This window comes from Aotus nancymaae, unplaced genomic scaffold, assembly GCF_030222135.1.
Source record: "Aotus nancymaae isolate 86718 unplaced genomic scaffold, 86718_ANA_hifiasm-v0.15.2.pri h1tg000019l, whole genome shotgun sequence".
NCBI classification, from domain to species: domain Eukaryota; kingdom Metazoa; phylum Chordata; class Mammalia; order Primates; family Aotidae; genus Aotus; species Aotus nancymaae.
In genome coordinates, this window is record NW_026988431.1 from 31,956,774 (window position 1) to 31,979,781 (window position 23,008).

Below are 23,008 nucleotides of genomic sequence, written 5' to 3' on the forward strand. Positions count from 1 at the left end.
CCCCTACTGTGCCCTCTGCTGGAAGCATTACCCTCAGGATCTCTAGTACAGCAGAGATTTTAAATTGTGGGGATAGGAAACCCACATGCCATAAGTGAATTACTGGGAGTGATGGTGAAGAGTCAATCTAACTTCTACCCCTTGGTTTCTGAACCCATGCATCTTAGGTATTAGGGATATAATACCGTAGCCAGTTCAGTGCACATACTGCATCTCAAATGACCAGCAGAATGACTTCTTAATTGACCTTTTAATTTAATGCACCACTTTATGATTTTGTTAGCCTGGCAGTTTCTAGGTGATGTGGTATGTGGTGTAGGACCAGTGGATGCCATGGTCATGTGCTTAATGTTGTATCTTCTTCACCATTAAACGAGTGCTTTAGTTTGAGGTAATGTTAAGGTGAATCCCAGATTGGTAAAGCAAGCATTTTGAAGCCACTGAGGTACTGTAAATGTCCAGCAACACTCAGGGCAGGAAAGGCAAACTTTCCTGAGTATTTCTGGAGTATGTGTAAATCCTACTTCCTGTGGAATGCAAAGGTTCCAATTCCATCCTGCCATCTGCTCAGTTCTATGTCTGATAAGTTGTTTCTTGCATTCTGCAGTGAGTCTAATTTTGCTAGATTTTTTTTCTCTTATTAGGTAGGACTTTTAATTATATTTTCAGAAATAAGTTGATTTTTTTTGATAATGGGGATGTGATGAACAGTTTTTAGTTTAACATAGTCAACTGTATGATTCCATTTGTATAGAATTCAAGAAAAGGCAAACTGATGACAGCCCATCAGTGCTTGCTAGTAGGGAGAGAAATGACTGTAAAGAGGCACAATATAACTTTTCTTGAGTGATGGAAATATTTTAAATATTGATTGTGTTGTGGGTTACATGACTGTATATATTTGTCAAAACTCATTAAACTGTACACTTAAAATTAGTTTTGTATGTGAATTATATCTCAAAGCTGATTTTGAAGAAATAAGAGGAATTAACATATTTACCTTTTTTCCTAGTATCTTTTCTGTTGTGGTTTATGCTTTCTGATTCTTAAGTTTGAGAAACTCTTCTCTACACTGGGGTATTTTTTTCTAATTTTCCAATTCATTAATTGCTGCTCTTTATTTCCCTTATTGTCTCAAAATAAGGTATGGTAAGACATACTGAGACCAAAAAGACTGTCATGGAAGAGGAGTTTTGTACTCACTCTAACCTAGAAACAGGAGGCAGGCATGTCATAGAAGGCCACATGGGAAAGCACCAACGTCGGTCAGGAGGCAGAAGGAGTGAAGAGGAAAGCATAGGCCAGAGCCCTGTATTGTGGTTTCTGTGGAACAGAATGGGCGAGACAGGGTAGGCAAACTTAAATAAATTTAGGATTGGATAATTTGAATAATTTTGGTGGGTTATAGGTATGGTTGGTGGTTGTGTGGTATCTGGCCCTGGAGTGTGTTAGGGCAGAAGGAATACTGGCTTGGTGTGTGAGAGTTGTTTAAAGAAGATGGTCGTGGTATAGACTCTAGATTGTTTGGTTGCATATCAGAGGTGTGTTCAGAGGCAAGTTGCTTGCTATCTCTAGGAATTAACCCTGGGAAGTGCAGTCCCTCCTGGGTCTGTAGGGCCCAAGGTATCAAAACATCATAAAATACAGAAAAAAAAATTAAGAAGTTTAACATACTTATGCTTTACTTAGGTTTATTCTTGTCTTAACAGTTTTGTTTCAAGAGCATTAGGCTGTAATTTTAGCTGAGCTCCACATTTTGATGGTGTGGTACGTTTATTGTCATTCAGTTCTAATTTTTATAGTTTTTATTATTTTAAACTTATTTAGAAGTTCATTTCTAAGTTAACAAATATTTGAAAATGGTGATTTCAACATTGTATAGTGGTTAGAGAAGGTGGTCTTAGATAAAAATTCCTTGAAAATTTTTTTTTGTTTTTTATTTTGATTTTATTTTGAAAATATTTCATGTGTACTTGAAAATAATTAAATTTTTATTTTTTGTTTGCTAGAGGATTTTTTATAGCTTTTTTGTTCGATGTTTTTATTTTTTTATTTTTGTTTGGTGGAGGGTTCTTTATATAACTTTCTTTAGTTATATAAAGTTCTTTATATGCCTTAGTAAGTTAGATCAAACTTACCAACTTTGTGTATTAAATATTATATATACTTACTGGTGTTTGGACATTCTGATCTATCAGTTTCTAATGTAAGTAAATTAGAGGCTCATGCAGTAGTTGAACATTAATTTTTTTCCTGGAATTCTCTTTTTTTCTTATTTTGATAGCTACGTATAAGGCTTTGGTATGTTTTTATATTTTATATATATATAGATCTATCTATCTATCTATATATATGTATCTGTCATGTCTCCATACCTTTTAATGTTATAATACAATTTTGTCTGATGTTAAAATTGCCATACCACCTTTTTTTAAATAAAGTAAAACCTTTTTTTAAAAACAAATCTGCCAGAATATTTTTTCATGTATTTATTTTCACCTTTTCTCTGTTAATGTTTTAGCTCACTGTTATAAACAGCTTTAGGTGAATTTGTATATTATTTTTATTTTATTTTATTTGTTTTTTTGAGATAGAATCAATCTCTGTTGCCCAGGCTGGAGTGCAGTGGCAAAATCTTGGCTCACTGCAACCTCCACCTCCTGGGTTCAAGTGATTCTCCTGCTGCAGCCTCCTGAGTAGCTGGAATTACAGGCACACACCACCACGCCTGGCTAATTTTTGTATTTTTAGTAGAGAAAGTGTTTCACCATGGTGGCCAGGCTGATCTCGAACTCCTTACCTCAGGTGATCCTCCCACCTTGGCCTCCCAAAGTGCTGGGATACAGGTGTGAGCCAACATGTCCAGCCTGTATGTTATCTTTAAATCCAATCTGATAACCTGTTACAAATGAGTTAAATTCATTTACATCTATTTTGATTATGATGTATCTAGATTTTTGTCATCTTGCTTTGTTTGCTACCCTTTTTCTTTGCTGCTTTGCTTCTCTTCTCCTTTCCTGTTTTTTTTATTGATATATAATATATTACATATTTATGAGGCACATGTGATATTTTGTTACATACATAGGATGTGTAATGATCAAGTAAGGGTATTTGGGATATCTGTCACCTTGAGTATTTATCATTTCTATGTGTTGGGAACATTTAAAGTACTCTCTTCTGCCTAGTTTGAAATACACATTTTTGCTAACTGTAGTCAACCTACTCTGCTATAGAATATTAGAATTTATACTTTTTCTTTAACCATATGTTTGTGTCTATTGACCAGTCTCTCTTCATTACCTACTACCTATGCACCCTTCCTTCTCAGACTTTGGTGTCTATTCTACTGTCTACTTCCATGAGATCAACCTTTTAAACTCACAGTATGAGTGAGAACATGTTATATTTGTCTTTCTAGTCCTGACTTATTTCACTTAACATAATGATCTCCAGGTCCATCCACGTTGCTGCAAATGACATGATTTCATTTTTTTTTTATGGCCAAATAGTATTCTGTTGGGTATATATGCCACATGTATCCATTAATCTGTTTTTTTGTTTATTTGTTTTTAAAGACAGGGTCTCATTTTGTCACCCAGGCTGGAGTACAATCATGGTTCACTGCAGTGAGTAGCTGGGACCACAAGCATGCACTACCACACCTGGCTAATTAAAAAAAATTTTTTTTGTAGACATGGGGGTCTCACTATGTTGCCTAAGCTAGTCTCAAATTCCTGGGCTCAAGCAGTCCTCCTGCCTCAGCCTCCCAGAGTGCTAGAATTACAGACCTAGCACTGTGCCTGGTCTCATATATCCGTTGACAAACACTTAGGTTGATTACATATATTTGCTATTGTGAATAGTGCTACAATAAACTCGCAAGTGCAGATATATGCTGATTTCTTTTCCTTTGGATAACTACCCAGTAGTGGGATTGCTAGATCGTGTGGTGGTTCTGTTTTTAATTTTTTGAGAAATTTTCATACTGTTTTCCAAAAAGTTTGTACTAATTTACATTCTCACCAACACCGTATAAGTGTTCCCTTTTCTCTACATCCTCCCCAGTGTCTTTTTTTTGTCTTTTGTTATTTATTTATTTAATTATTTATTGAGACTCTGTCACCTAGGCTGGAGTGCAGTGGTATGATCTCAGCTCACTCCAACCTCCACCTCACGGATTCAAGTGATTTTCCTGTCTCAGCCTCCCAAGTAGCTGGGACTACAGGTGTGTGCCACCACACCTGGCCAGTTTTTTTTTTTTGTATTTTTAGTAGAGACGAGGTTTCACCATGTGTTGGCCAGGCTGGTCTGGAACTCCTGACCTCAAGTGATCCACCTGCCTTAGCCTCCCAAAGTGCTGGGATTACAGATGTGAGCCACCGCACCTGGTCTTTTTTTGTCGTTTAAATAATAGCCATTTTAACTTGGGTGAAATGATATTTCATGTGGTTTTGATTAGCATTTCCCTGATGATTAATGATGTTGAGCATTTTTTCATATACTTGTTGGCCATTTGTATGCCTTCCTTCGAAAAATACCTACTCATGTCCTTAGTCTACTTTTAAATGGGATTATTGGTGGGGTTTTTGTTGTTGTTGTTGAGTTCCTTGTGTATTCTAGATATTAGTCACTTGTTGAATAGTTTGCACATATTTTCTACCATTCAACAGGTGTCTCTTCACCCTTTTTTTAGACAAATGCTCACTTTAATCACAATTCTAAGTTAATTATTTTCACATTAACATAGATGTTTCCGTAAACAAAGAACTGAGTTAAGTATTATACATTTTTTAATGGTTAATATGACTTGAACATTAAAAAAAAATTGATCAGAAGCTAGTTGAAATTCTCACCATAGATATGAAATATTAATTACAATTGTTTTTTACAGTAAATTCAGATCTAAGCTTCCTAAAAAACTATATTATCTAGTATCATCATAGGGATGACTAAATAGTTGACAACTACTTTCTGAAGAACTGGCTTAACAAAAAGTGACTACTTGAAGAAAACAGTTTTTCCTTGTTTATATTTACAAGAAAAAAGCTAACATTTTTTACAGAGCTCTCATTTTATCATAAACTGTGGACAATCAGAAACAGGTGGATGTTGGCTGGGCGCAGTGGCTCACGCCTGTATTTCCAGCACTTTGGGAGGCTGAGGCGAGTGGATCACTTGAGGCCAGGAGTTTGAGACCAGCCTGGCCAACATGGTGAAACCCCATTTCTACTAAAAATTCAAAAATTAGCCAGGTGTGTTGGCAGTTGCCTGTAATGCCAGGTACTCGGGAGGCTGAGGCATAAGACTCACTTGAACCCTGGAGGTGGAGGTTGTAGTGAGCCGAGGTTGCGCCACTGCACTCCATCCTGGGTGATAGAGTGAGACTCAGTCTCCAAAACAAACAAACAAACCCCAAAAAACAAAAACAAACCAGAAACAAAACAAAACAGAACAGGTGGACGCAATAGTATCAAGAAAAAGAGCATTTCAAAACATTTCCACTTTTATTAAAGGTTTTGACAATGAAGCTTTCATTGAATGTCTTTAAATTACATTTGCTATAGAATAACCATCTAAATAGGAAACACATGCCATAATACAGCAACCATTTTAGTGTGTAAAATAATTCTGAACTCTTACTATAAAAAGATTTGGCTAAAATACAAAACATCTTTGCAATAAAACTGACAATATAGCTTAAGTAGCTTATAAGATTTCAGCAATGTCTTACAAAAGAAATGAGAATGTTTCCCTGTGCCAGATAATACCGAACAGTTAATTTTAAGGTGCTATAAACTAGACAAAGCCAGAAAGACATATCATGTAACTAGAAAAGAACAGTATGTGATGTGGTCTTCCTCCATGTCAAACTGACAGAAAAATAGAATGTGCTCTTCAGAATGAAAAGCATGAGAAGATAATTCTTACAAACAAAGCTCTCCTTGAAATCTTGAAGAGCTTTATAGAGAACATAATCATAAAATGACTAGAGATCATTTATAGGATATGGTAATGGATTCCTTTATATTACAATACCTACCTCAAATATAAAAACGCATCAAATATAAACACTCTTGTAAAGCTGTGATTCAGTTAACCACACATTTTTCTGATACCACACTCAGCTGCTAGTAGCATTTAGATGCAAAGGTTTAACTCATGCTGATCTGGAGAAGCCATGGCGGAGACACTGATTTGAAGACTTCATGGACACTCCTGCCAGTGGGCTGCTGCTATTGCTGCTACTTCCAGATGCTGGTGAAACCATTTAGGTCTCTTGCTTTCAGCTGAAGGACTGCATATTTGTAAAGGTTTCCTAGTGGCATCTGAAGAAAAATCTTTTTTGGCAAGGACTGAGATTCTGATTTGACGGCAGCTGGAGCAGTGTACCAAAATCACCAAAGCATTACATTTGGATTTAGATTTCTTCACTTTCTTTTCTACTGGGGATTTTACCTTCATCTATCTATCTATCTATCTATCTGTCTATCTCTCCCTCTCTCTCTCTCTTTCTTTCTTTCTCTCTCTTTCTTTCTTTCTTGATTTTACCTTCGTCTTCCTTCCTTCCTTCCTTCCTTCCTTCCTTCCTTCCTTCCTTCCTTCCTTCCTTCCTTCCTAATAGAGAAGTCTTCATCATTATCCTCACTCTCACCAAAATCAGAATCATCCTCAGAATTTTCACCAGTTGCAAAGACTGGTTTGGTGTCATTAGCACTATCACCATCACTGCCTTCCAGAAGAATCTTCCTCTGCTGTGCTACAGCTTTAGATGCTGCTTTTCTTTTCCCTTGAGCACCACCATCATCTTCCTCAGTAATCTTATCCAAATCTAAATAATCACTGGCTACACTGCAATTAGAGATATGAGGAAACTTATTCATTGTTTCTGTTCTACTATTGCCATGTTTTTCAACGCTTTTATCTTGAGACTTACGCGCATTAGTGGTGACTGTTGGGAAGTTCCTTCACTGATAGAGCTAGTGCAACTAGTCTCTCTGGTAGAGCTTGTCATTTAGGTATGCTTTTGCTTCTCTTGTAGTGGAATTTCTTGTTTCTGGAGATTGTTCAAATTAGGATTTGGTTTATCTTGTTTTAATTCCTTTGATGTTGTTCTGGATTTCTTGTTTAAAGGTACAGTTGCAGAAACAAAATCATCATCACTGTCAGAGTCATCAAACTGTAACTGATTGGTTTCTTATGTCTCACAGGCTGTACCATGGTCCTTTTCAAGGCTTGATATTTACACTTCTCAAGTTCTTGTTGGCTGTAGTATCAATTCCTGCCCAAAACTAGGCATCTGCGCTCTCCCTTCACTCTTTTTTTTTTGGAGACGGAGTCTTGCTCTGTCGCCAGGCTGGAGTGCAGTGGCGCAATGTCGGCTCACTGCAGCCTCCTCCCAGGTTCAAGCAATTCTCTTGCCTCAGCCTTCGGAGTAGCTGGGACTACAGGTGCACACCACTATGCCCAGCTGATTTTTGTATTTTTGGTAGAGACGGGGTTTCACCATGTTGACCAGGATGGTCTTGATCTCTTGACCTTGGGATCTGCCCGCCTCGGCCTCCCAAAGTGCTGAGATTACAGGTGTGAGCCACTGCGCCCAGCCTCTTCCTTCATTCTTGATTGTTTCCTTTGTTGTGCAGAAGCTTTTTTGTTTAATATAATCTGTTGGCTCTAAATATGTGGATTTATTTCTGAATTCTCTGCTCTATTCCATTAGTCTGTTTGTCTCTTTTATACCAGTACCATGTTGTTTTGGTTACTATAGCCTTGTAATATATTTTGAAGTCAGGCAGTTTGTTCTTTTTGCTCAAAATTGTTTTGGTTGTTTGGACTCGTATTTGGTTTCATTTGAATTTTAAGATTGCTTTTTCTGTTTCTGTGAAAAATAACATTGGTATTTTGATAGGGACTGCATTAAATCTATAGATTGCTTTGAGCAGTATGGTCATTTTAATGATGTTAATTCTGATTCTTGAGCATGGGATATTTTTCCATTCGTTTGTGGTCTCTTTATTTTATCCAGTGTTTTATAGTTTTTATAGCTGTTGTAAAAATGGATTGCCTTCTTGATTTCTTTTTCAGCTAGTTTGTTTTATTGATGTATCAAAACAGGTTTTGTATGTTGATTTTCTTTAACACTACCCTACTTCACAGGTGGATGTATATTGATTTATGTGTGTTGATTTTGTATTTGGAAACTTTACTGAATTTATTTAGCAGAACTAAGAGTTTTTTGGTGAAGTCTAGATTTTTCTAGATTTTTTTTTTAACACTCGCTACTTCACGGGTGGATGTATATTGATTTATGTGCATTAATTTTGTATCCTGCAACTTTACTGAATTTATTAGCTGAACTAAGAGTTTTTTTGGTGGACTCTAGGTTTTTCTAGATAGAAGGTTATATCATCAGCATAGAGGGACAGTTTAATGTCCTCTTTTCTAATTTGGATGCCTTTTCTTTTTTTTTCCTCTTGCCTGATTGGTCTGGCTAGGACTTGCCATACTATGTTGAATATGAATGGTTAAAGTGGGCATCCTTGTCTTGTTCCAGTTCTTAGAGGAAAGGGTTTCAACTTTCAGTATGATGTTAGCTGTGGGTTTCTCATATATGACCTTTGTTATGTTGAGATATGTTTCATTTATGCCTAGTTTGTTACGAGTTTTTATCACGAAGGGGCACTGAATTTTATAAAGTGCTTTTTCTGGGTCTATTGAGATGAACGTGTGGTTTTGTCCTTTATTCTGTTGATGTTATGAATCATATTTGTTGATTTGTGTAACTATCCTTGCCTCTCTGGGATAAATCTCACTTCACTGTGGTGTATTTTTTGTTGTTGTTGAGATGGAGTCTTGCTCTCTCGCCAGGCTGGAGTGCAGTGGCATGATCTTGGCTCACTGCAACCTCCGCCTCTTGGGTTCAAGCGATTGCCCTGCCTTAGCCTCCTCAGTAGCTGGGACTACAGGCGCATACCACCATGCCCGGCTAATTTTTTGTATTTTAGTAGAGATGGGGTTTTACAGTGTTGGCCAGGTTGGTCTCAATCTCCTAATCTTGTGATCTGCCCACCTTGCCTTCCAAAGTGCTGGGATTATAGGCATGAGCCACCGCCCCTGGCCTTTTTTTTTTTTTTTAATGTTGTTGAATTCAGTTTGCTAGTATATTGAGAATTTATATTGGCCTGTAGTTTTTAAAATTTTTATTTTTTTTCACATCCTTGTCTGGTTTTGGTGTTAAGGTAATGTTAGCCTTGTAGAATGAGTTGGGGAGAATTGGTATTATTCTATGAGTGTTTGGTAGAATTTGACAGTGAAGATTGGGCACAGTGGCTCATGCCTGTAATCCCAGCACTTTAGGAGGCTGAGGCGCGTGGATCACGAAGTCAGGAGTTCAAGACCAGCCTGGCCAACATGGTGAAACCCCATCTCTACTAAATATACAAAAATTAGCTGGGCATGGTGGTGCGCACTGGTAGTCCCAGCTACTTGGGAGGCTGAGGCAGGAGAATTGCTTCCAGTCCTGAACTTCTCTTTGTTGGGAGACTTTTTATTACCGGTTAAATCTCTTTACTCATTGTCAGTCTGTTCAGGTTTCATATTTCTTCCTCATTCAATCTTGGAGATTGTTTATGTCTAGGAATGTATCCATTTCCTCTCAGTTTTCCAGTATGTTAGTATATCATTGTTTGTAATAGTTTTTAATGATCTTTTGTATTTCTGTGGAATCAGTTGTCTCCGTTTTCATTTCTGATTTTATTTGGGTCCTCTCTTTTTATGTTTGTTAGTCTAGCAAGTGGTTTATTGATTTACCTTTGGAAAAAATGAGCTTTTTGTTGTTCCTATGTGCTTTAGAAAAAAGTCGTTTCATTTAGTTCTGCTCTGATTTTTATTATTTCTTCTACTAATTTGAGGTTTGGTTTGTTCTTTTCTAGTTCTTTAAGGTTCATTGCTAGATCATTTCTTTAAAATCTTACTACTTTTTTGATATAGGCCTTTTTTGAGACAGAGTTTCACTTAGTCACTCAGTCTGGAGTGCAGTGGCATGATCTCGGCTTACTGCAACCTCTGCCTCCTGGGTTCAAGCAATTCTTGTGCCTCAGTCTCCTGAGTAGCTATGAGTACAGGTGCACGCCACCACTCCTGGTCGATTTTTGTATTTTAGTAAAGATGGGGTTTCACCACTTTGCCCAGGCTGGTCTTGAGCTCCTGAGCTCAGGCAGTCCCCCAACTTTGGCATCCCAGAATGCTAGGATTACAGGCGTGAGCTACCACACCTGGCCTGTTATTCTTGATTTCTGGTTTTATTCCATTCTTATCTGAGAAGATACTTGATGTGACTTCAGTTTTAAAAAATCTGTTGACACTTGTTTTGTGTCCTAATGTGATCTGTCCTGGAGAGTGTTTCATATACTGATGAAAGAATGTTAGATGAAATGTTTCGTAAATGTCTGTTAGGTCTGTTTAGTCTAATACGCAATTTAAATCCAGTGTGGCTTTTTCAATTTTTTTTTAAATCTAGATGATCCATTTAATGTTCACAGTGGGGTGTTGATGTTCCCATTATTGCATTGGAATTTATCTCTCCTTGCAGATATTATAATACTTGCTTTATATATCTGGGTACTCCAGTGTTGGGTGCCTATATGTTTGGAATTGTTATATCCTCCTCCTGAATTTTCCCTTTACCATTATATGATGACTTTGTCTCTTCTTATTGTTTTTGAATTAATGTTTGCTTTGTTTGATACAACTGTAGCCACTCCTAGTCACTTTTGGTTTCTGTTTGCATGGAATATTTTTTTCCATCCTTTACCTTCAGCCTATTTGTTTTTACAGGTGAGATGAGTTTCTTTTAGGTAGTACATAGTTGGGTCATGCTTTAAAAACATTTAAAAAAATCTCTTTAATCAGTCTGCATATTTTTATTTACTTAAGACATTAGTTTTGTTCTTGTTGTCCAGGCTGGAGTGCAATGGTGTGGTCTTGACTCACTGTAACCTCTGCCTCCTGGGTTCACGTGATTCTACTGACTTAGCCTCTGAAGTAGCTGGGATTACAGGCACCCACCAACATGCCCAGCTAATTTTTGTATTTTTAGTAGAAACAGGGTTTCACCATGTTGGCCTGCCTGGTCTCGAACTCCTGACCTCAGGTGATCCACCCATCTCTACTTCCCAAAGTGATGGGATTACAGGTGTTAGCCACACCATGTCTGGCCAAATCAGTCTGTATCTTTTAAGTGGAAGGTTTGATCAGTTAATTTTCAGAGTTATTGATAAGTGAAGGCTTATTTCTGTCATTTTATTGATTTATGGCTGTTTTTTATATTATCTGTTCCTTCTTTGTCTCTCATTATTTATCGTTTTGGTTTGGTGGTTTTCTGTAGTTGCGAGTCTCTTCCTGTTTGTGTGTTTACTCTATCAGTCGTTTTTATATTGTGTTTTCATGATGGTAGATACTGTTCCTTTGCTTCTGTATGTAGGACTTTAAGCATTTCTTCTAGGGCCAATCTAGTGGTGATATATTCCCTCAGCTTTTGCTTGTTTGGAAAATACTTTATTTCTTACTCATTTATGAAGGATTACTTTGCTGGGTATAGTATCCTTGATGACATTTGTTTTTCCATTCAGCACTTTTTTTTTTCTTTTTTTAATTTATGTCTTTTTTAAATGGAGTCTCACTCTGTTACCCAGGCTGGAGTAGTAGTGCAATCTCGGCTCACTGCAGCCTCTGCCTCCAGGGTTCAAGTGATTCTTCTGCCTCAGCCTCCAGAATAGCTGGGGTTACAGGCATGTGCCACTGTGCCCAGCTAATTTTTGTATTTTTAGTAGAGATAGGGTTTCACCATGTTGGCCAGGCTGGATGTCTAAATCTCTTGCTAGACTTGGGAAATTTTTACCTATTATTTTATTAAACAGATTTTTAAACATTTTTGTTTTCTCCTGAGACACTGAAAATTTGAATATTTGGTTACCTAATGGTGTGCCATGTGTCACATAGGCTTTTCTCATTCTTTTTCTTTAATTATTACTTTCTGTCTCGCTAGCTTTTTTCCAAAGGCCTTTCTTAATGTTCTAAGAATCTTTCATCTGCTCAGTCTAGTCTGTTATTGATACTTTCAAATGTATTTTGTATTTTATTCAGTGAAATCTTCAGTTCCAGAATTCCTGTTTGGTTTTTCTTTTTTCTTTTTTTTTTTTTTGAAAGATGGAGTTTTGCTCTGTCACCCAGGATGTAGTGCAATGGCCCAGTCTTGGCTCACTGCAACCTCCACCCGCTGGGTTCAAGCGATTCTCCTGCCTCAGCTTCCTCAGTAGCTGGGATTACAGTTACGTGTTACCACGCCCAGCTAATTTTTGTATTTTTAGTAGAGACGGGGTTTCACCATGTTGGTCAGGTTGGTCTTGAACTCCTGACCTTGTGATCTGCCCGCCTAGGCCTCCCAAAGTGCTAAGATTACAGGCATGAGCTGCTGCACCTGGCCTAGTTTTTCTTTTTCTTTTCTTTTTTTTTTTTTTTTGAGATGGAGTATCGCTCTGTTGTCCAGGCCAGAGTGCAGTGGCATGATCTCAGCTAACTGCAGCTTTCACCTCCTGGGTTCAAGTGATTCTCTTGCCTCAGCCTCCTGAGTATCTGGGACTATACAGGTGCCTGCCACCACACCTAACTAATTTTTTTGTAGAGATGGGGTTTTACCATGTTAGCCAGACTTGTCTTGAACTCCTGACCGCAAGTGATCTGCTTGCCTTGGCCTCCCAAAATGCTGGGATTGATTACAGGCATCAGCCACTGTACCCAACCTAGTTTTCCTTTATGATATCTAGTTTCTTTAGTAAATTTCTCCCTCATAGCCTTAATTGTTTTTCTGATTTCTTTGTATTGTTTTTCAGAATTCTCTTGTATCTTTTTTTTTTTTCTTTGAGACAGAGGTGGGGTTCTGCCATGTTGGCCAGGTTGGTGTTGAACTCCTGGCCTCAAGTGATCTGCCTGCCTTGGCCTCCCAGAGTGCTAGGATTACAGGTGTGAGCCATAGTGCCTGGCCTCAGAATTCTCACATCTTACTGGGCTTCTTTAAAATCAATATTTTGAGTAATTTTTCTGGGATTTCATAAATTTCTTTTTACCCCCCTGAGACAGGGTCTCAATTTGTTGCCCAAGCTGGAGTGCAATGGTGTGATCATAGCTCAGTGCAGCCTCAACCTCCCTGGGCTCAGGTAATCCCCCCCACCTCAGCCTCCCAAGTGGCTGGGACTACAGGTGCATGCCACCACACCTGGCTAATTTTTGTATTTTTTTAGAGATGGAGTCTCACTATGTTGCCCTGACTGGCCTTGAACCACTAGGCTCAAGCAGTCTGCCTGCCTCAATCTCTCAAAGTGCTAGAATTACAAGTGTGAGCTACCTAACCTGGCCAGATTTTTTTTGTTTGGGATGTATTGCTTGTGAATTATTGTGGTCTTTTGGAGGTGTCATGCTTTCTTGCTTTTTCATGTTTCCTGTGTTCTTACACTGATATCTGTGCCTCTGGTGTAACAGTCTCTCCTTCTAATTTTTTGAATTTTCTTTCATAGGGGAGAACATTTTCCTGAAGATGTATCGTGGTGTTGGTTGAGTATGGCGTTTTGGCTTTGATTCTAGGTATGTGTCATAGTATAGTCTCTGTGTGAGTTCCTTGGATGTGAATAGTGTCAGTGGTGTCTGTGATTTCTTAGGTGGCTTAGATCATGGTTGTTAGTGGAGACTGTAATAAAGTTTGTTTTTTTTTTTTAATAAAAGAAAATTTTAACTTTCAATAAAAGAGGTCTCACTATGTTGCCCAGACTGGTCTCAAAGTCCTGAGCTCAAATACCCTCCCACCTCAGCCTCCCAAAGTGCTAGGATTGTAGTTGTGAGCCACTGTGCCTAGCCTGTGATAAAGTTTTGCTGAGGTCTGGGTGGCCAAGTAGGTTAGCCCTCAGGCCCCAATGGTGGCACCAGTGAGCTGAAATTGCCTGTCCTTGGGCTACAGGGCAGCATATACTGGCACCAGTGTTAGCAGGTTCAGACAAGCCAATTATTGAGCCTCCAGGTGTCTTGCTTGGGTACCAGGAATGGCACAAGTGAGCCAGGCAGGTTGACAGGTTTTTAAGCCTCTGTGTAGTAGGCATGGTATGGATGATGGCAGTAGCAGTGGTGGGATAACCTTTATGACCCAAGTTATCTGGTGCTAGTGTAAGCAGTGGCTGTGATGGACTGGGCAGGCTAATCCCCAGGCTTGCAGGTAGCACGTGTGGTTTGTTGCCAGCTGTGGTGGTAGAGGCAGGTTGAATTGGTCCAATCTCAGACGCTGGAAGGAGTGCTTAGGTGCTAATAATGGTGGTCTAGGCTAGGTGATTCCTAGGCCCATGGATTGCATGCTTGGGTACTGAGGGGGATGGAGCCAGGTTGTAGAAGCCTGTCCTGAGGCTTCCCACTGGTAAATGCAGGTACTGGCTATGGTAGGCAAGGGAGAGTGATCCCCAGACTGCCGTCAGAGTGCTCTGGTGGCAGCCGCAGGGATTGTGCTGTGGCTTTGTTACTGAGAAGGCTGGGGTTGCCGTCAGTGGGAGTATTCGTAGGCAGGTGGTTTGGTGGGGCACATTCTTTGCTTGTGCCTTGTTTAGTGGAATTTTTCCTCAGTGCATGAAAATGCATGGGTCCCCCTCTGCTACAGTGTAGAGAGACAGTTGCTGCCAGTGGCTGTGGCCTTGGATTCTGTGGAGCAGCTATCGGTGGAGAATGTCAGTGGGGGCTCCAGGGATGTGGAGATGCAGGGTCTGTTGGGTTCCTGGGCATGGCAAAGTCTGGTGGGGGCTGGGCTCTCAAAATGAAGGTACACCGTACCTGCTTAGGAATTGGGGGTTTGTGGGACTTAGAGTGAGCTCTCTCTGGAATAATGTTGTTGCATGGTGTCTAGGCACCTCCTTATGTTAGACTCAGGGCCTGCAGCAGTTGAAGGGTTCTCCCATGGCTAGGATTGTAAGAGTCTGGTGGGAATGTGGACCTCTGGAGGTCTCTCATCTTTTCCCCACATTAGGTAGTCTTTCCAGGCTCTCCACTGATCCTGGTTGCGCAGGCTGCCTTGCCTCCTCCTCTTTTCTTGCTTTCAGTGCTTCTTGTCACCTCTCTGCTGAATTCCAGTGTTCTCTCTTAGATGATCTGTTTGAAGTGTGATTATCTCCTCACTGTTTTGTTTCCTCTCCATGGAGAAGGCAAGTACCATATGCGTGTAGTCAGCCATCTTGAAGCTCCTCCCTACATACCCTATGTCTATTTACATAGGGTACATATGTCCACAATGGTATCATTTTGTCATATTAACATTCCTTTACCAATATCTGCAGGGACCCCCTATAGTTTTAATAATTAATCGAATCAAGTATTTTTAAAATTAGGTTTTTAAAAAATTTTATTTATTTCTTTGAGACTGTGTCTCGCTCTGTTGCCCAGGCTGGAGTGTAGTGGCGTGATCCTGGCTCACTGCAACCTCTGCCTCCTGGGTTCAAGTGATTCTCCTGCCTCAGCCTCCCGAGTAGCTGGGACTACAGGCATGTGCCACCACACCCAACTAATTTTTTGTATTTTTAGTAGAGATGGGGTTTCACTGTGTTAGCCAGAATGATCTTGATCTCCTGACCTCATGATCCACCCACCTTGGCCTCCCAAAGTGCTGGGATTACAGGTGTGAGCCACTGTGCCTGGCCTAAAATTACTTTTTAAAAATATTAGAATGGATAATGTATGCCTGCTTTAAGTACAAAGGAATGATAGAGAGTTTTAAAATACAAAGCCTTGGTTAAAAATGGGATAAATTTATCTGTAGAATTAGTGGACTAGATGCACAGTTTGCAGAGTGGGGGTGAGGCCACAATGCCAGCATTTGGATATGGAAACAGGGTTGAGGTGGTTCTGAATTCATGTCCTATAAGATCATCAGAGCTGAAAGAGTCACACATGAAACTGGAGACCAAATCTGTGGATACTGAGTAAAACAAGAAGGGATAGTTTGTTCCATCTGTTAAAGAGGGCAAACTGCAACTGATTACTGCCAATGTGGTGACAGCTAACTCCAAAGGAGACTGACAATACATACTTTTTATTGTGCTTGTCATGTCCCTTGGTCAAAATTGATAGTTTTAGGAAGAAGAGAACGGTTTCTATATGTTAAGGAACAACAATTATAAGAACATTACAAAAGAATTTCAGATTCAGTGGGATATGTACAGTATAGTGCTGTGGTTTTAATGTGTTCCCTAAAGTTAATGTGTTGGAAAGTTGATGCAGTGGTGTTGGGAGGTGGGGCATAATTGAAGGTGTTTGGGTCTTGAGGTCACTGCCCTCATGAATGAATTAATGCTGTTATCTTAGGAGTAGGGTCCATGACTCCCCCTTTTCCCCACCTCAGCCATTTGATGCCTTCCTCTTTGTTGTCATGCAGCAGGAAGGCCTTCACCAGATGCTGGTGTCTTGATCTTGAACTCCCAGCCTCCAGAACTATGAGGAAATAAATTTCTGTCCTTTATGAATTACCCAATCTCAGATATTCCGTTATAGCAGCACAAAATGGACTAAGACAGTAAGAGAGAGGCAAATATTAGATAGAATCACAAAGAAGGGAGTGAGTGACTGCTGCTCAGAGATATATAGGCAAATGGTGCAAAGAAAACATGTGAATTGGGTCTTAAGAATACGTAGAAGTTTGCTGAGAGGGGAAGGGTATGCTAGACTGAGGACTGAAACGTGTGAAAGGAGCTGAAACTCATAATGGTAATTTTGTAAATGTTGAAAACCACATGCATGATATTCTGTTGAGGTGCCAGGGATACAGTGAAATTATGTTTCCTGTAAGAGCTTGCTATAAGTAAGAGAGATAATTATGTAAACAGCCAGTTTCAATGGCAGGATGTTGAGTGGTTTAATAAAATAAATGTCCCATGTGCACTTGAGAAGAACATGATTCCTGCTGTTGGATAGTATACTCTGTTACAGCTAATTGGTTTATAGTGTTAAGTCTCTTTCCTCTTCTGTTTGATTATTCTACCCATTATTGAGAGTCAGGTATTGAAGTCTCCAATGATTATTATAAAACTGTCTTGTTTCTCCCTTAAATTCTGTTAGTTTTTGCTTTGTTTATTTTGATGGGCTATCATTACATGTTAAATGTTTATCATAGTATCTTCTTGCTATATTCGACTTTTTATTATAGTGTCCTTCGTTGTCTCTTATACTTTCTTGTTTTATAGTCTGTGTTGTCTGATGTTAATACCGCCCACCCCACTTCTCTTATGGTTCCTATGTACATGGATTAGCCTTTCCCTCCTTACATGTTTTATCTATTTATGTCTTTGGATCTAAAGTGAGTCTCTTATGGATAGCATATATTGGAATTTTTTTTTTCTGTTCATCTTGCCAATCTCTGTCTTTTGATTGGAGAGTTTATTTATGTTAGAGTAATTACTGATAAGGAGAGACTGCTGTCCTTTTGCTATTTATTTTCTTTATTCCTTAAAGCTTTCCTGTCACTCATTTGCTGCATTACTGTCTTTTGTGCTGAATTTAATAGAATAATTCCATTCTTATTTCCTTTTGTGTATATTCAGTAGCTATTTTTTTGTAGTTACCATAGGGATTACATTTAATGTTCTGAAGATAAAACACTCCAGTTTAAATTTGTACCAGCTTAACTTCAATAACAAACAGTGACTGTTCCTGTACAGCTCCATCCCTACCCACTTTTGGTTATTTTATGCATTTGTCCCTTACGTAGAAAATAAAATGTGGAGTAGCAAAGTAAAGTTATAATTATACTAGCTTTTAGAGTAATGTTTTTGTTGTATAGTAAAGTTATGTTTAAAAAGTTTACAAACCAAATAAACCTCAGAGTTACAAATCAAAGTTACAGTAATACTAGCTTTTATACTTGCACATGTATTTACTTTTACTTTATATAGCTTCAAATTACTGTCTAGCATCCTTTTGTTTCAACCTGTTTGACTCCTCTTAGCATTTTATTCCAGTTTTTAAATTCAGTATTGTTAATTGATAAATCATAATTTTATACTTTCCTGGGGTACAGTGGGATGTTCTGACATATGTATTCAATGTGAAATGATTAAATCAAGCTAATTAAGATATCCATCACCTTGTTTACCTACTGTTTTCATAATGAGACATTCAAAATATGCTCTTAATTATTTTGAAATATGTAATGCATGAATACAGTGACTGGCATCACTGTGCTGTGCGGTAGGTCTCAAAACGTATTCCTCCCATCCAAAACTTGGTATCCTTTCACCAAAAACTTCTCATCCTGGCTTCTCCCCAGTCTCTGGTAACATCATTCTACTCTCTCCTTTTATAGATTCCACATATACATGAGACCATGTCTTTCTGTGCTGGCTTATTTAATTTAGCATAAACTCCTCTAGATTCATTCATGTTGTTGCAAATGAAAGCATTTCCTTCTTTTTAAGGGCTGAATTTCATTGTATGTATACACATTTTTCTTCATTAATCCCTTGATGGACACTGAAGTTGATTCCATATCCTGGATATTGTGAATAATGCTGCAATGAACAATATATAGATATTCCTTTGCCATAGTGATTTTAGTTCCTTTGGATATATACCTAGAAGTGGGATTGCTGGATCATATGGTAGTTCTAATTTAGTTTCTTGAGAAACCTCCATATTCTTTTTCATAATGGCTGTACTAATTTACATCCCCACCAACAATGTACAAGTGTTCGCTTTTCTCTGCATCCTCATTAATGCTTTTATTGTTCTTTTTGATAAAAGCCATTCTAATGGATCTTATTTTATTATTATTATACTTTAAGTTCTGAGATACAAGTACAGAATGTACAGGTTTGTTACATAGGTATACACATGCCATGGTGGTTTGCTACACCCATCAACCTGTCATCTACATTAGAAATTTCTCCTAGTGCTATCCCCCTAGCCCCCAGTGTGTGATGTTCCCCTCCTGGTGTCCATGTGTTCTTATTGTTCAACTCCCACTTATGAGTGATAACATGCAGTGTATGGTTTTCTGTTCCTGTGTTAGTTTGCTGAGAATGATAGTTTCCAACTTTATCCGTGTCCCTGCAGAGGACATGAACTCATCCTTTTTTTATGGCTGCATAGTATTCCATGGTGTATATGTACCACATTTTCTTTATCCAGTCTGTCCTTGATGGACATTTGGGTTGGTTCCAAGTCTTTGCTCTTGTGAACAGTGCTGCAGTAAACATACATGTTCATGTGTCTTTATAGTAGAATGATTTATAATCCTTTGGGTATATACCCAGTAATAGGATTGCTAGGTCAAATGGTATTTCTGGTTCTAGATCCTTGAGGAATTGCCACACTATCTTCCACAATGGTTGAACTAATTTACACTCCCACCAACAGTGTAAATGTGTTCCTATTTCTCTACATCCTGTCCAGCATCTGTTGTCTGACTTTTTAATGTTTGCCATTCTAACTGGTGTGAGATGGTATCTCATTGTGGTTTTGATTTGCATTTCTCTAATGACCAGTGATGATGAGCTTTTTTTCCCATATGTTTGTTGGCTGCATAAATATCTTCTTTTGAGAAGTGTCTGTTCATATCCTTTGCCTACTTTTTGATGGGGTTGTATTTTTCTTGTAAATTTGTGTGAGTTCTTTGTAGATTCTGGATATTAGCCCTTTGTCAGATGGATAGATTGCAAAATTTTCTCCCCTTCTGTAGGTTGCCCCTTCACTCTAATGATAGTTTCTTTTGCTGGGCAGAAGCTCTTTAGTTTTAACTAAACTAAAGTCCCATTTGTCAATTTTGGCTTTTGTTGCCACTTTCTTTTTTTTTTTTTTTTTTGGTATTTTAGTCATGAAGTCTTTGCCCATGCTTATGTCCTGAATAGTATTGCCTAGGTTTTCTTCTAGGGTTTTTATGGTTTTAGGACTTAGGTTTAAGGCTTTAATCCATCTTGGGTTAATTTCTGTATAAGGTGTAAGGAAGGGATCCAGTTTCAGTTTTCTGCATATGGCTAGTTTTCCCAACCCCATTTATTAAACAGGGAATCCTTTCCCCATTGCTTGTTTTTGTCAGGTTTGTCAGAGATCAGATGGTTGTAGATGTGTGATGTTATTTCTGAAGCCTCTGTTCTGTTCCATTGGTCTATATCTGTTTTGGTACCAGTACCATGCTGTTTTGGTTACTGTAGTCTCATAGTATAGTTTGAAGTCAGGTAGCATTATGCCTCCAGCTTTGTTCTTTTCGCTTAGGATCGTCTTGGCTATATGAGTTCTCTTTTGGTTCCATATGAAATTTAAAGTAGTTTTTTCTAATTTTGTGAAGACATCCAATGGGAACTTAATGGGGATAGCATTAAATCTATAAATTACTTTGGGTAGTATGGCCGTTTTCACGATATTGATTCTTCCTATCCATGAGCATGAAAATTTTCTCCATTTGTTTGTGTCCTCTCTTGTTTCCTTGAGCAATGGTTTACACTTCTCCCTGAAGAGGTCCTTCACATCCCTTGTAAGTTGTATTCCTAGGTATTTTATTGTCTTTGTAGCAGTTGTGAATGGGAGTTCACTCATGATTTGACTCTCTGTTTGTCTACTTTTGGTGTATGGGAAAGCTTGTGATTTTTGCACATTGATTTATTTTGTATCCTGAGACTTTTCTGAAGTTGGTTATCAGCTTAAGAAGATTTTCAGCTGAGACGATGGGGTTTTCTAAATATAAAATTATGTCATCTACAAACAGAGACAATTTGACTATCTCTTTTTCTAATTGAATACCCTTTATTTCTTTCTTTTGCCTGATTTCCCTGGCCAGAATTTCCAGTACTATGTTGAATAGGAATGATGAGAGAGGGCATCCTTGACTTGGTGCCTGTTTTCCAAGTGAATGCTTCCAGCTTTTGCCCATTCAGTATGATATTGGCTGTGATAAATAGCTCTTAATATTTTGAGATGTGTTCCATCAGTACCTAGTTTATTGAGTGTTTTTAGCATGAAGGGTTGTTGAATTTTATAAAAGGCCTTTTCTACATCTGTTGAGATAATCATGATTTTTGTCATTGGTTTTGTTTATGTGATGGATTACATTTATTGATTTGCATATGTTGAATCAGGCTTGCATCCCAGGGATGAAGCCGACTTGATCTTAGTGGATAAGCTTTTTGATGTGCTGCTGGATTCTTTGCCAGTATTTTATTGAGGATTTTTGCATTGATGTTCATCAGGAATATTGGCCTGAAATTTTCTTTTATTGTTGTGTCTCTGCAAGATTTTGGTATCAGGATGATGCTGGCCTCATAAAATGAATTAGGGAGAAATCCCTCTTTTTCTCTTTTTGAAATAGTTTCAGAAGGAATGTTACCACCTCCTCTTTGTACCTCTGGTAGAATTCGGCTGTAAACCCATCTGGTCCTGGACCTTTTTTGGTTGATAGGCTATTAATTACTGCTTCAGTTTCAGAACTTGTTATTGGTCTATTCAGGGATTTGACTTCTTCCTGGTTTAGTCTTGGGAGGGTGTATCTATCCAGGAATTTATCCATTTTCTCTAGATTTTCTAGTTTATTTGCATAAAGGTGTTTATAGTATTCTCTGATGGTAGTTTGTATTTCTGTGGGATCAGTGGTGATATCCCCTTTATCATTTTTTATTGTGTCTGTTTGATTCTTGTCTCTCTTCCTCTTTATTAGTCTGGCTAGAGGTCTATTTTTGTTTCCCTCAAAACACCAGCTCCTGGATTTATTGAATTTTTTGAAGGGTTTTTTTGTGTCTCTGTCTCATTCAGTTCTGCTCTGATCTTAGTTATTTCTTGTCTTCTGCTAGCTTTTGAGTTTTTTTGATTTTTCTCTTCTGGCTCTTTGAATTTTGACAATAGGTTGTCGATTTTAGATCTTTGCTTGCTTCTCATGTGGGTATTTAATGCTATAAATTTCCCTGTAGACACTGCTTTAAATGTGTCTCAGAGATTCTGGTATGTTGTATCTTCATTCTCATTGGTTTAGAAGAACGTCTTTATTTCTGCCTTCATTTCATTGTTTATCGAGTCGTCATTCAGGAGCAAGTTGTTCAGTTTCCATGAAGTTTTGCAATTCTCAGTTTCTTAATCCTGAGTTGTAATTTGATTGCACTGTGGTCTGAGAGACTGTTTGTTATGATTTCCATTCTTTTGCATTTGCTGAAGAGTGATTTACTTCCAATTATGTGGTCAATTTTAGAGTAGATGTGATGTGGTTCTGAGAAGAATGTATATTCTGTGGAATTGAGGTGGAGAGTTCTGTAGATGTCTGTTAGGTTTGCTTGGTCCAGATCTGAGTTTAAGTCCTGGGTATCCTTGTTATTTTTCTGTCTCGTTGATCTGTCTGATAATGACAGTGGAGTGTTAAATTCTCCCACTATTATTGTGTGGAAGTCTAAGTCTCTTTGTAGGTCATTAAGAACTTGCTTTATGCATCTGGGTGCTCCTGTATTAGGCGCGTATATATTTAGGATCGTTAGCTCTTCTTGTTGCATTGATCCTTTTACCATTATGTAATGCCCTTCTTTGTCTCTTTTGATCTTTGTTGGTTTAAAGTCTATTTTATCAGAGATAGGATTGCAATTCCTGCTTTTTTTTCCTCTCCATTTGCTAGGTAAATCTTCCTCTATCCCTTTATTTTGAGCCTATGTGTGTCCTTGTATGTGAGATGAGTTTCCTGGATACAGCACACCGATGGGTTTTGACTTTTTATCCAATTTGCCAGTCTGTGTCTTTTGATCGGGGGATTTAGCCCATTTACATTTAATGTTAATATTGTTATGTGTGAATATGATCCTGCCATTTTGATGCTAGCTGGTTGTTTTGCCCATTAGTTGACACAATTTCTTCATTGTGTCAATACTCTTTACCATTTGGTATGTTTTTGGAGTGGCTGGTACTGATTTTTCCTTTCTATGTTTAGTGCTTCTTTCAGGAGATCTTGTAAGGCAGGCCTGGTGGT

At 38.3% G+C, this 23,008-nt stretch overlaps 1 protein-coding gene and 1 pseudogene across 1 annotated transcript in view; one reads left to right on the forward strand and one right to left on the reverse strand.

The window, feature by feature from the left end:
- The window catches only part of NCK1 (NCK adaptor protein 1), a 94,765-nt gene that overhangs the window by 28,228 nt on the left and 43,529 nt on the right, over positions 1–23,008 (forward strand). The gene's annotated exons all lie outside the window — the stretch shown is intronic.
- Positions 6,125–7,221, reverse strand: LOC105716492 (RAD51-associated protein 1-like; annotated as a pseudogene).